Source organism: Spermophilus citellus, assembly GCF_964194105.1.
Source record: "Spermophilus citellus genome assembly, chromosome: 10".
Classification (NCBI taxonomy): Eukaryota; Metazoa; Chordata; class Mammalia; order Rodentia; family Sciuridae; genus Spermophilus; species Spermophilus citellus.
Window position 1 is genome coordinate 8,929,303 of NC_138197.1, and position 13,836 is coordinate 8,943,138.

Genomic DNA, 13,836 nt, shown 5'->3' on the forward strand with positions numbered 1-13,836 from the left:
AGTTTGTTACTAATTAAGGAAGGCATGGATGTGCAATTTGGTGTCTTTCCAGAATAAGAGGATGTTTGTTATTAATTAAACAAGAAATCTTTATGCTGTCTTCTAGGGATTTCCAATGAAGATTTTTTTTAAAGCCCATCTTTAACAAACTATAAATAGCCAAATGTGTAATTGACACAGGAAATCAGGGAGCTGAAACACCAAACCTCAGTTCTTGTGTTCTGATGAAAGAAAATTTAAAGTCAGACACTTAAAACCATGCAAAAGAACTTTATTATAAGGGAAAGTAAAGAGAAAGTGTGGTGAAAATAAAGTAAAAGCAAAGTGAGGCTCAAGCAGAGACCACTCAAGAGAGAGTATGGGCCATCTCTGAGCAGAGAACAACAAAGGAGACTGCACTGTCTCCAAATTTATTACTGTTTGATGTTTACCAGGAGAACTGGGGACCACCTTCTGTACTCTGCCAACTCCCCCTCATGTCAGGTAGAGGAGTTATTGACCTTAATTGGTCCTCTCTGGAATTGTCATGGTGGCCACCTATTTAGAGGGGCTTCATCTAATCTAACAAGTCAATCCCATGTTAATGTCAGCACTGAGGTCAACAGCTGGTCTGAAGTTTCCTTAGTGTGCCTGCCCAGCTAAAGGAATCTTCCTTCCCAGACAGATGGAGACACTTATAGCTATAATTCCTAACTTCACATCAACCTCAGTGGACCCTGTCAAGAGTTAGTCCCATTAATCTTTTTCTTTTGACGTACTTTCCCATTAGCTCTTTTGCTTCTGTTTATTTGCTATAAATTAACTACCACCTTTTACTTTCTTGTCTACTTTGGAAGTAATTTAAAGAAGACCCTAAAATAATTTAAAGAATACTTGTGACATGCATTTCACTACCGCCTAACATAATCATCATTATTTATAAAATCTTAAATCGTCTTACTTTAACAACAATATTCCTGGAAGTTTGTGCATTACAAACTTTATTTCTAAATCATTCCGGGTGAGTCACATTTTAAATACACATATTTTTCAAGTCTCAGTGGAAAAGAGAAAAAGAGATTTAAAGCAATAATCCACAGAAGAATTGACCTCATCAAGCTTTTCCAAGCATTTATCACAACAGAATAATATAGAAGACATAGAGATGATATATATCTCGAAAGGAGAATACAGTGACAACTTTTCTTCAGTTAAAGCTTGCTTAGCGGGGCTGGGGATGTGGCTCAAGCGGTAGTGCGCTCACCTGGCATGCATGTGGCCTGGGTTCGATTCTCAGCACCACATACAAAGATGTTGTGTCCGCCAATAACTAAAAAATAAATATTAAAATTCTCTCTCTCTCTTTCTCTCTCTCCCTCTCTCACTCTCTCTTAAAAAAAAAAGCTTGCTTAGCTATCTTTTGAAAGAAGAGTAGAATACACCCAGAAGCTGAAGTCAGCTACATATGCAAAGGGTTATACTGGTGCATTTCAAAAATACAAATAGGTGTGGATTCAGTGTAACGGGGAGTGTTATGGTTTAAATATAAGGTGTCTAAGTCATAGTTTTATGCAACTATGACCAAAAAAATCTGACAAGAGCACTTAGAAGAAGAAAAGTTTATTTGGTGCTCAGGGTTTCAGTGGTCTCAGTCCATAGACTGCCAACTCCATTGCTCTGTGCCTGATATGAGGCAGAACATGGTGGTAGAAGGGTGTGGCAGAGGAAAACAGCTCAGGAAATGACAATCAGGAACCAGAGAGAGTTTAATTCACCAGGGACAAAATACAAACCCCAAAGACATGCTCCTCATGACCTGCCTCCTCCAGCCACATTCTACCTGCCTACAGTCATTGCCCAGTTAATCCATTCAAGCAAATCAATGCACTGATTAGATTAAGGCTTTTATAACCTGATCATTTTAACTCTAAATTTTCTTACATTGTCACATACATGAACTTTTGGGGAACACAATTGGCTATAACTTGAGGTATCCCCCAAAATCTTATGTGTAAGAAAATGCAAAAATGTTCAGAGGTGGAATGATTAGATTATGAGAGTTGTGACCTAATGAGCAAATTAATCCACTGATCTGGATCAGTGTAGGCAGGTAGGATGTGGGCATGCTTCTCTGGTGTTATACTTCAGCATTCCATCAAGGACTCATCACAGTGAAGATAAGTTACCAATTGGGCTCCATGGTAACAGCTGGCAGGGGGTGGAAAGAAAGGGGAGAAGAAGCTCTCCCCTTCTCATGTGTTGTCCTTAAAGGGTTAACTTGCCCAGAACAGTGAAAGAAGAAAACTGCTTTTATATGAACTATGAGCCCCTCCCCTTACATGCTGGGTATAAAATTCTGAAACTACCTGAACTTGGGGTTCTGGGGATTGATTGATTACAGCAAAAGCTGTGCTCTCTGAACCTGACTGAAGTTAAATAAAACTATTTCCTGCCATCTTGGATGCCTTGCCTCCTCTGTCCCTACAACAAGATCATAGCCTACTTGCATACCAATTGAAAGGGTAAAGTTTCTAAGCTGGAAAGCCTGAATTAAAATGTAAAAGACAGGGCATTGTAAAGTTTCTAAGCTGCAAAACTTGAATTAAAATGTAAAAGACTAGGTATTGTTAAGTTCCTTTGCTACACCCAGAACCTGAAATTCCTGAGATAGTTAAAACAACGGCCCTACTGGCCATTTAGCCTAGGGCCCTGTGCAGTTTGTCACAGGGCCCGAACCAATCAGTTTGAATGTGTACCCCGCTTAGGAGTTACCAATCACCCCCGCCCGACCTGTTCCCTCCAATGAATGTGCTAATCACGTCTCAGAGTTGTTGTTCAATTTTCCCGCGCCTCATGATGATTTGTTCTGATGTATGCAAAGCCGCCCGCCCTCCCCAAAAAGTGTACTTAAGCTCTGCTTGACCTCTGCTCTGGGCCGCTCTCCCTTCCTGAGTGAGCCTTGAACCTCAGCGCGCTGAATTAGGATCCTCTTCAATAAACTCCCTCCTGCTCATTGCATGAAGCTGGTCTCTTGTGGTCTCTTTCTCCAACGATTCGCCAGACCCTTACACAATGTCTTAAGTAATAAAACTATGTCATCAAACACCCAGGTTCCTTCTTTCTTTTTTTTTTTTTTTCTCGTTTCCATTCTTGGTGTATTGGCTTGCTTAAATCATTGTCACAAGATCATTGCCAGATGTCTCCATGTGTTCACTGGAAGAACTAGTGGGCAGAACAATAGAGCCAGCCACATTTTCTCTTTCTCTACAGAAATGCAAATGCTTTAGTGAAAGCCAGGATGGACTTGTGCTTATGTAACAGGTGTTCACTTAATGCTTTGACTATATCCCTTGTGGCTTTGAAACTTACATGTTTTTTTTTTCTTTTTCCTAATTTTTTTCCCTTAAACTTCTCCCTGATCTTTTTTTTTCTAAACTACTTCTTCCTGATCTCCCTGATCTGCTTCCCAGCCCCCATCTTCTCCTTTCTGATCTCTTCTCCCTAATCTCATTTTCTCTGAAGCACCTCTATAAAAGCCCCCTGATTCTGCAGATGGGCAGAATTACAGCCTTTGGGACAGGAGTTCCCTCAGCAAAAGTGAGGCACTAAGCAACTCAGTGAGACCCTGGGGATGTGGCTCAGTTTCTCCTTGGCTAGCAAAGCAATAAACTTTCTTATTTCTTTTTCTCAAAACTTATTAGATCAACATCAGGTACAAGGACCAAGCTTTCAGCAACACTGATGTTTTGTTAAGAGGAAATGACTGACATGAAGGACTTTAGGTAGGACAAACCTGAGAAAGCTACTAGTCTTAGAATAGAGTTCGGCTTGTAGAGTAGACCTATGTTCTGATTGTCCTTTTTTAAACATACTTAGACAACATTTTATATGGCATGCAGATGATTGAACACCTGGGCCTCTGCTCCTGCACATAGGAAATGTCACCTTTCACATCTTTTTCTCCCTTTCTTTCTCTCTGCTTCACACACAGCACCACACATTCAGCATCTGTAGTGAATATTGGCAAGATGTGGTTTGGAAGTGTGTTATGCAAATAATGGTAGCTCTATGCTGCCTAAAGTTTTCCTTAGCAGAGTTTATTAAATGATTTTTCAAAGAATAAACATTCACATTCACGTATTCATGAATTTCTTGCTTTGAAAACGCCCTTATATCATAAACCAAGTTTCGGTATAGTGTAGGCATCAGTATATCTCTGCAGTTTAAATTCCAGAAGTGTTTTTGTCCCACTGAGAACAAAAATGCCTGGGCTCCTTTGGTTCTGCTGTAGGTGTTCCTAGTATTTATGGGAGACCATGGATCCCCTGTGGCTGCCTGCCAAGTAAATCATTGAGATGTAGATTCCCATGTAAGGTAGCTCACCTATTTCTTCCTTTGTTTTGTAGACTAGGCTCTCCCCAGCTGGGGTAGGATATGGGAACTCCTTAGGGCTGTCAGGCAAACTTAAATTCAGGAACAGTCCCAGAAGTTTTTCCAGAAGAAATAAAAAAAAGTTCTATCCTGAATTTGGTCACTATAATATGGTTTCCTCAGAGACAGATCTAGGATCTTAATTGAATAGCCAAGATAACACATGTTTGTGAAAGTGTGAATTAACCATTGAAAATAATTTAGAGTAGAACATGGCACGGTGGTGCACATCTGTAATTCCAGCTGCTCAGGAAACAGGAGGATCACGAGTTCAAAGCCAGCCTCAGCAAAAGCAAGGCACTAAGCAACTCATTGAGACCCTGTTTCTAAATAAAATACAAAATAGGACTGAGGATGTGGCTCAGTGGTCATGTACCTCTGAGTTCAATTCCTCTTCAATCCCCACCAAAAAAAATAATTTAGAGTAGACCTATGTCCTGGCTGACCTTCACTGCACATGAAAGACCTAAGCAATCTCATTCTACTTGGGACCTCATTTTGCTCTGAAACTTAACCTCTGACCTACTGCAGTCCTAAAGTCAGGAAAATACCACAGAAAAGCTCTGTGGAAACAGCCGCAGATGGTGATCACCTAAGATAGGCCAAGATATCGAAATATCTGAAATTCCAGATGGCTCCCACCTAGGTGTGATGACCAACATCTAAACTAGAAGCCCCGTAACTTGGCAGGTACCCCCCTTGCGACATCCTCACGGTTTAAAACAATCAATTTAAAGTGCATCAACCCCTTGAACTAATCAATAATTCTTTCCAGATTCTTTCCTGCCACTTGATACGCTAATCGTGTTTTAGAGTTGTTATTTGATTTTCCCGCGGTGTGTGATGATTTGCTAAGAGATGTTATGATGTATGTGGGGGTCCCTGCCTTCTCCAAAGAATGTATAAAACTGCTGCAAACCCTGGGCTCGGGGCCTCTCAGCGTCACCAGTTGCTGTGTGTGCACGGAGGACCGAGCTAGCTCGCAATAAGCACCTCTTTGCTGCTTACATCGATCTTGGTCTCTGGTGGTCTTTTAGGGGTCCCGAATTCGAGCATAACACACATTATTTTGAATTTTTATCTAAAGAAAATTAATATGGTGTTCAGGTGATTTGCATATCTGTACTTCTACTATAGCAAATTTAAAAATCCATCCTTTTTCACTTTTCTTTTTCCCCCCTCTCTCTTTCGTACTCACCCTACACTTAATTAATTTTTATTTTATGAGTTATTCATGGTAGTGCACACTTATGCAAAGTAACTTGCCTTTCCTTTACCTGCTGTGTTATAAACAAGAGGCGTTAGTCTGGTTCTTTGTCTATGTCATACCTACATCTATCAATCCGATTGTAAGAAAGGTGATTCCATTCTATGGATGAACTGTAAACCAATTTGCCATCCTCAAAAATTCTAAATATGATATATTATCTTACAAATACTCTGGGATAGTAAAAAGATCTGTGGATGCAAAGTAGAAAAAAAGTCATTAAATTTTTCTACCTCTCTCTCTCTCTCTCTCTCTCTCTCTCTCTCTCTCTCTCTCTTGGTACCAGGATTGAACTCAGAGTTACTCAACAACTGAGCCACATTCCCAGCCCTATTTTGTATTTTATTTAGAGACAGGGTCTCACTGAGGTGCTTAGCACCTTGCTATTGATGAAGCTGGCTTTGAACTCACAATTTTCCTGTCTCAACCTCAGGCGTGGGCCATTGCGCGGGCTCTATTTCTCATTTTCTAAGTCCTAAATATATAGAGGCCATACCAGGTCGTTTCCAATGTTATGCTCAATTAAAATCCTTTTTTTCTTATGAGGCTGTAAGTTTGGAAGTGCTTTGAAAAAGAATTCTAGCAATACAATATGATAGCACTATTATTATTGTTACTTTGTAATCATGCAATACTTCTGAGACGTGGATTCAAAAGAGTAAACTGGTGATCTACACTGGGATCCCAGAGAGACCTGACTATATTTTAAAGTGCTCAAGCTGATGGAAAATCTATGCTATAAACCAAATTTATTCAAGAATTAGGCTTACTAATTACTGAAGTTTCAGAATGCCAAATGTGAGATTTCAACTTAAAAAAAAAAGCCAGTTTTAGATAGGAAGTTACTTGTGATACTGCTTGTGCATTAAATTTACTAGGCAGATTAAATACAAACAAAAAAACAGACCTCCTCGAAAAATGAAAAATGTGTACAATGAACCAAGAGTTAGGTCTACATGTTTTGACTTAATTAATATTAAATGAGACACAGACATTGGTATTTAAGAAAATATCTATGCTTGTGATTTAAACATTCATTTCGCTGCACTTTATATTGCTTTCCCTTCTTTTGAGCCTGAAAGGGTAAAGTTTCTAAGCTGGAAACCTTGAATTGAAATGTAAAAGATTAGGTACTATTAAGTTCCTCTGTTACACCCAGATTCCTGAGATAGTTAAGACAATGCCCTACTGGCCATTCAGCCTAGGGCCCTGTGCAGTTCGTCACAGGGCCCAAACCAATCAGTTTGAATGTGTACCCAGTTTAGAAGTGACCAATCACCCCTGCCCAGCCTGTTCCCGCCAATGAATGGACTAATCATGTATTAGAGTTGTTGTTCAATTTTCCCGCGCCTCATGATGATTTGTTCTGATGTATGCAAAGCCCCCCACCCTCTCCAAAAAGTGTACTTAAGCTCTGCTTGAGCTCTGCTCTGGGCTCCGGGCTGCTCTCCCTTCTTGAGTGAGCATGGAGTCCCAGCGCGCTGGAATGGATCCAATAAATCCCCCTTGCAATTGCATGAAGCTAGTCTCGTGGTCTCTTTCTCCGACGTTTCGCCGGACCCTTACAGAGCCCACACCCCAATTCTTCATAGAATATTTATTATGGTTTCATGTACTTATCACTTCATTATCTTCAAAGCTTATTTTTATTCATGGTCAGACCTACCTACCCCTGCTTTGTGACTAGGAATCACCAAGGTGGGGAGGATTTGAATCCATGTCATTGGGCATCACTATAAATTTCCTCTGAAGGTGATCAAGATACAGCATACAAATGTCCAAAGTAAAGAGATTTTCTGCACACCTTTAAGTAATATTAGATTGTCTATAAAGATTGCTTTGTTCTTTAGTGGTACTGGGGATTAAACCCAGGGCCTTGTGCATGCAAGGCAAAGCACTCTACCAGGTGAGATATATCTCCAGCCTCATTGTTCTTAAGTGACAAATAGAAAATCAGTTTGGGAATCTGCTTTCAGTTTTTCTTTTGATTTTTATGGTTGCTTTTGTTTAACTGTTTGCTAAGCAGGTGATGGTCGTTTTCCATGGAAAAATAGGAACACATAAATTCACTTAATTGATTAAAATGGCATTAGTCTGCTCTATAAAAATAGTGAAACTTTTATTGCATGTACCACACAGCAATGATCTGCTTCTCAGTTGATTAGAAAAATTAACCTCAAATTGGACCTTCCTGCACACAAAGGGGCATGCTTTTCCCCAGATTACAATAAGAACAAAGTGAATACTCAGTAGAAATTTGTATGTACATAATTCTTTTGATGTAGCTAAACAAACCCACCACAATGTGAAGTGTTGCTGCCATCTGCAGCAGAAAAGTTGTGTAAAATATTTAGGTCACCTCTACATACATCTCTGGATTTTAAACAACTTGCTAACTCAATAAAGTAACAACTGTTTAAATTCTCACTTTTTCTGGTTATATATATATTTTTAAGAGAGAGTGAGAGAGAGAATTTTTTTTAAAGAGAGAGTGAGAGAGGAGAGAGATAGATAGAGAGAGAGAGAGAGAGAGAGAGAGAGAGGAGAGAGAATTTTTTAATATTTATTTTTTTAGTTCTCAGCGGACACAACATCTTTGTTGGTATGTGGTGCTGAGGATCAAACCCGGGCCGCACGCATGCCAGGCGAGCGCGCCACCGCTTGAGCCACATCCCCAGCCCGAGAGAGAATTTTTTAATATTTATTTTTTATTTTTTGGTTTTCGGGGGACACAACATCTTTGTTTGTATGTGGTGCTGAGGATTGAACCCGGGCCGCACACATGCCAGGGGAGCGCCCTACTGCTTGAGCACATCCCCAGCCCCTTTCTTGTTATTTAAACTGCTACCCTCCAACATACTTAAAAATCTGTTGTGTATTAATGTAAAGTACTTGAAGATATGATGCAGATGTTAAAATAGAAAAATTACATTTATTGATTTGTTGGGCTTTACCAAAGTTAATTCTGAAAATAAAATAAAATGGTGGATTAAAATAGCCTTTATTACTTACTGGCACTAGGAAGTCATTTCCAAATCTCTTATATTTGACCAATATTTTAAAAAGTTTGTTCCGATGGAATTGAAATGTTTTCTCAGAGAGAAGTTTTCAGGCTTACCAGTTAGGTGTTTCATTTACTATATGGAAGAGTAACTACAAAGATATTCACAAAAATGACACCATAAATATACCACCAGTGGATGAAAGATTTTAAAGATATTCTGTTTTCCCCAAAAGGAACTGAGCATAATATGGATGAGAATATTACTTATTCAGGACTCAAGGCATATAAAGGCATCTATTCCCTAGGCTTTTAGATTCTCACTCCGTGTATTGTAAAGTTCTCCTCTTGTCACTTCCTGACCACTCATATTCTCAGCCTAGAAGACGGGTAAAAGTAAAAAGCTCTGTAAAATCTGGCTGTTACTCATCTTTTTGAGACTTGGTTTCTTCATTCACACCTTTGGGCTTTTAATGATTACTTTGTGTGTTACACTAAATTAGGTGAGAAATGGATTAAAGTCTAACCCAGTGTCTTATGATGGTCCTTAGAACTAGCTTTTTATATATTTATGAAACAAATAGTTCCAGATTATTTTAGTTTTGTTTCTGACAAAGCACTGAATACTTTATTTGAAATCTCTTAGATTTCCATTGTAACTGATACTTAAAAAACAGGTATTTAAAATTAAATGGCAAATTCCCAGAAAAGACATTTTCCTTATTATGATGTTAATGAAAATAATACTTGGCAGATAGTCATAAAATAGTGGCTGTGTCAGCAAAATTCACTAACTGAATTTTTCCTTAATAAAATATTCATCAACTTATTTTCTCCTTAAAATATAGATTTCTAAAATTATGTAAATTATTTAAATCTATAACATCAAACACCTTAACAGAAGGAACTAAGATTCATATCATTGGTTTTTTTTTTTTTTTTGACCTCAGGGACACTCCACCACTGAGCCACATCCCCAGCCCTATTTTGTATTTTATTTAGAGACAGGGTCTCACTGAGTTGCTTAGTGCCTTACTTTTGAGGAGGCTGGCTTTGAACTTGTGATCCTCCTGCCTCAGGTACTGGAATCACTGGGATTACAGGGTTGCACCACTGCACCCGGCTCACTTGTTTTAATGGCCAAAAAAAGGTCATAGAATAAGAACCACACAAAATTCATTTGCATTAATAAAATTTTTATTAGAAAAGGTTTTTCTTTCTGAATAAAGCCACAGATTCCAAAACAAATATAATTAGAAAGGATAAAATTAAAATTTACAGAAAGGAAGAACAAAGGTTTAAATTCAGAAATTATAATACCATAAATAATAAATGTATTCCCTCCTAATTTTAGCAATTAAAGAAACTGAAGCCAGGGCTGGGTTGTGACTCAGTGGTAGAGCACTTGACTAGCACCTGTGAGGCCTTGGGTTCAAACCTCACCACCACATATAATAAAGTAATAAAGTAAAGCTATAAAAACTTCATTAAAAGAAAGAAAGAAACTGAAGCCAGAATTAAAGACAAGGCAGACTGTGCAGATAGGCAAGGGTTGGATCCAGAGGCCAGTTTGGGTCTGGAGAGTAGGAGATTGGTGATTCTCTAGGGAGTAGGGACTGGGCAGCCGGGTGCGGTGGCACACACCTAGAATCCCAGTGGCTCCAGAGGCTAAGAAAGGAAAATTGCACCATCCATGCTATTCCCCTTCATCACTATACAAAATACATGTATGAAGATGTGAATTTGGTGTCAACATACCTTTTGTATAATCATAGATATGATAAATTATGATATAATGGTGTATTAATAATTGTAATGCAAAAATAAATAAATAAATGAAATTTTTTAAAAAAGAAAGGAAAATTGCAAGTTCAAAGTCAGCTTCAGCAATGGTGAGGCGCTAAGCAACTCAGTAAGACTGTTTGTAAATAAGATAGAGACTGGGGATGTGGCTCAGTGCCCCTGAGTTCAATTCCTGGTACAAAATAAAAAAGAAAAAAAGAATGAAAGAAACCACTTTAAACCACATAAATAGGCATAAGTTGTGAAAGTCTTCAAAATCTATGTCATTTTCTTTGTTTATTCTCATTTTTATAACACGATAAATCTAAAAACCTATGTGTATAAACCATAAACTGAAGCTTAAATGAGGCAAATTTTTAAAATTAGAAATATTTAATTTAATAATTAAGTATTTCTTGATTCCAGGTATTCCTACAATATCATATTTTTTTTCTTAGGTCATTTCAGTTATGTATAATATTAGGGTAACCTGTCCAAGGGATTGTCTTTCCCTACAGGGAGTTTAAAAGTTGTTAATTAGATAAGCATGTAATTTAATTTGCTCCAATTCAGTCCCTGGTACTTCCCTTTCTCTCCCTTCCTCTACCATTCTCTAATTTATTCTATTTATTTGTGGTTTTAATAAAATTAGTGCCTCATGAATATGCATGAAGGTCAGATTCACTGTGGTATATTCATATGTGTACATTGTAAAGTTAGGTCAGATTCTCCCTTTTTCATCCCTCCTCCCTCTCTCTTAATCCCCTTCCTCTACTCCACTGGTTTATTTTCTATTTTCACAGGATCCCCTACTTTCTTCTTTTTCTTTTTCCTTATTTTGCTCTAGCTTCTACTTAGCATAGAAAACATCCACCTCTTGGTTTTTCTGACTCTGGATTATTTTACTTAACATGATGATTTCCAGTTCCATCTATTTACTGGTAAATGTAAAGCAGAGTTTTAGTGAGTGGCTATCTGTGCTGAGTCATAAACTGCTCCTTCAGATCATCTACCAAAAACTCTGTCTTGTAGGGAAATAGGGGCTATTTATCTAATAAGTTTTAGTTTCTTTCCTTCAGATTTTCTCTCTTCCATACTTGTTCATTCACTAGGACTCAATTTTGGAGTTTCAAATCAGGTCTGAAAAACTCCCAAAGCCTGCAGAGACTGCTGTGATTAAGGAGAGCAAAGAGCACCAATCCAGGAGAAGCAGATACTGCTTGAACCAGAATATAGCTATATAATTAACAGCTTCATGAGGTACATGGAGTAAGAAGCAGGGGTCTCCTGGTCCAGGAGGAGAGTGTGACCCCCTTAGGCACATTTCAATCTCATGGGGCCTCTGCATTCTCAGCGCTGTTGTTTCTTACTTCTATGCCCTGCGCTATGCTCTTGAGAGGGAATATTCTCCCACACATTTAATTCCTGGCTTTGACCTCAATTGGCCCCGGGGGGGGGGGGGGGCAGATATTCAGATCTTGTGTTGCTACTCTGCCCTCTAAGGGCTGTAATCCTCTTGTCCTAAATAATATTGAATGCTTCCTGTTCTGCTCTTGTTATCATAGCACCTGTAAAACTGCACCTGCTTTGCACCTGTCTTTGCAGCCTGTGGTTGCATCTGTTTTGATTAGCAGCATGGCTAATCTTCTATTTCCCAAAGGAGATGGTAGGACTGAGCAGAAATTTGGACTTTATCTTCCAGTTCTTAGTATCCTTCAGGTCCTGTATCTAGCCAAGTGCCAGTTTTTCTCACATGCTTTCCCTTGCAGGATTCTGTGGACCCAGCCCTGGACAATGTTCTTCCTGCAGCAGGTATCCCTCTCCCTCTTGCCTCACTTGTACTCAGGTCCTATAGGCTCCATGTGTCTCCATCCTGATGCGTGTTCTGGACTCAGTCTTCACACTTGCTTTGCCGGCTGCCTGGGGATTCTCTTTTCCCCAATATCCTTGGGGTTTGCTACTTTTTTGTCTGATCTATGCATAAATGGAATGGCAACCTCTGTTTCTAGTTCTTTATTCCGAATTACTTTTCTTCATGGGTTTGAGAATGTAAAATTCTTTACCTTCTGGTAGAAAATTGGTTACTTGTTAATTCATTGATGCAATGACTAATCATCAAAACTTAAGTCAATCAGAGATTCATTACCAAAGAATACACATTTCTGATCTTCCCCTCAGTAACATCCCTGTCATGAAATTCCTGAAAATCAGATAATCAGCACCAGCTTCAGTGCAATGATCATATTTTTGAAGGACAATTAGCTATATCTTACCCTGGTAAACATGATTCTGTAGATGAAGTCTGCTGAAGTCCACACTATAATTTATGAGCCTTACTCTTTCCCCTAAACTCTCTTCTTACAATATCTAAAGCTCAGTTTATTGTTTTAGATATTAGTGGTAGACTCTTTATCAGTATTTATGATCATCTTCAGTTCCATTATATTATTTTCTCTTGTCATTTATTATTATTCATAAGCCCCATGAGAACAAGTACTTTAATGCCCTTGTTTATTGTGATCACTTAGTGATGACCTGATGTGTAACACGCTGCTGCCTGCACTCCACAAAGATTTGTTGAAAGAATGTTGGGGACAACATACCATTGAACATTAATAACCTAGTATCTAAGACAGAGTCTAATATTTAGAAGTAATTCCATAAATATCAAGTAAATGGATGGAAATAAATTTTAGATCTATTGCACATTATTGTGCCTGAAATTAATATTACTAAAAATTGCTAAAACAGTAAATTTTAAGTATTCTCACCACAAAATGTGAGGCAAGAAAAATCATAGATTAATTAGCTCAATTTAGCAATTCTTTTTTTTTTTTCTAAGAGAGAGGGAGAGAGAGAGAGAGAGAATTTTTTAATATGTATTTTTTAGTTTTCAGCGGACACAACATCTCCGTTTGTATGTGGTGCTGAGGATCAAACCCGGGCCACACGCATGCCAGGTGATCGTGCCACCACTTGAGCCACATCCCCAGCCCAATAAATTTAGCAATTCTACAGTGTTGTATTTCAAAACATCATGTGGTAGATGATAAATAAATGAAACTTTTTGTCAATTAAAAATAAATAAACAGTGGTCTGGAGCTTATAGCTCAGCAGTAGAGCAACTGCTGACGTGTGAGATTTTGGGTTCCATCTACAGTGCCACACAAAAAAATTCAATCAATAGATATGAATAAATGAATGAATGAATTCATTGTTGAGGTATTTTTGAAAATAATTTTAGGGACTTCCTTGAAATAAACCAAGAATTATTCAGGTCTCTGTGGGTCCAAACAGTTCTCATGTACTGAGCTCTTTTTAGAAATACACTAGCAGAAAAATTTCCACCTTTTTCTACTGGATATCTTTTGAAAGA